Source organism: Acyrthosiphon pisum, chromosome A2 (genome assembly GCF_005508785.2).
Source record: "Acyrthosiphon pisum isolate AL4f chromosome A2, pea_aphid_22Mar2018_4r6ur, whole genome shotgun sequence".
Classification (NCBI taxonomy): Eukaryota; Metazoa; Arthropoda; class Insecta; order Hemiptera; family Aphididae; genus Acyrthosiphon; species Acyrthosiphon pisum.
In genome coordinates, this window is record NC_042495.1 from 75386488 (window position 1) to 75387506 (window position 1019).

The window sequence follows — 1019 nt, forward strand, 5'->3', positions numbered from 1 at the left end:
ATGGTTAAATTAACTTTTAACCAGGGCTTGCAAACGTTATAATAACGTTATGATTATAACGTTATATTTGATAAAAAACGATTGAAATTTGTAAACGTAATTATAACGAAAAACGATAAACATAAATAAATAAATAACACAAAACAAAACGTAACGTTTAACAAAATATATGATATATCATTAAACAAAACATAACGCAAAACGGTATATATTGTATTCCATTAAACGAAATAATTAATTTCCAATTATTTAATAATACTTAGTATTATTGAATTATTTATTCGATCCAAGAATTAATTTTATCCCGTATCCGGCCTATCCGGGAGATCCCGTATTAGATTTATTTTAAAATTTAATAAGAAGGTATTAATAGAATAATTTAATTACCAATAGCTAATAATATTGTACTGTAATATCTGTACTACGGTCGGAATTTATACCATTCAAGTTATTCAACTATTGTGTTCGGTGATAAGTTTTCTCAGATTTTTCAGTCGTCAGTGTTTGTGTAATTGTTGTCAAATGTTTAATATTTATATTTTATACTAATATACTAATAGTTTTAAAGTGCATTCATATAAAATAAATGTTGACAAAGTATGTCAAAACAATCAGAGTAAAATATGTTTGAAACATAGATTCCTGCTTAAATGATATTCTCAAGCACAATATTGTAAAACTTACTAAATAATTTTAACATTTAAAAACCTAATAATACATTCAAAATTTCAAAATAATGATTATGATTTTTTTTTTATATTTATTATTTTATAATAAAGTCCTTAGAGCCTAGGCAATTTATTAAATTCAATAATACATTATTATTTATAACTTAAGATTGATTATCATCATACTGTTTTATCATTTATTTTGTTTCCATTTCTTTACGAACTATGTATATTGTAATTTAATCTGTATCACTGAACTCTATATTTTGTAAATAATATGTAATTGGGTTATCTAACCCATTTAATTAAATAAATAAAATTACACAATACCTACTTAAAACTCTGAATAGG

General features: G+C 22.6%; 1 protein-coding gene across 1 annotated transcript in view; it reads right to left on the reverse strand.

The window, feature by feature from the left end:
- The window catches only part of LOC100570090, a 57193-nt gene that overhangs the window by 15454 nt on the left and 40720 nt on the right, over positions 1–1019 (reverse strand). The window lies entirely within an intron of this gene.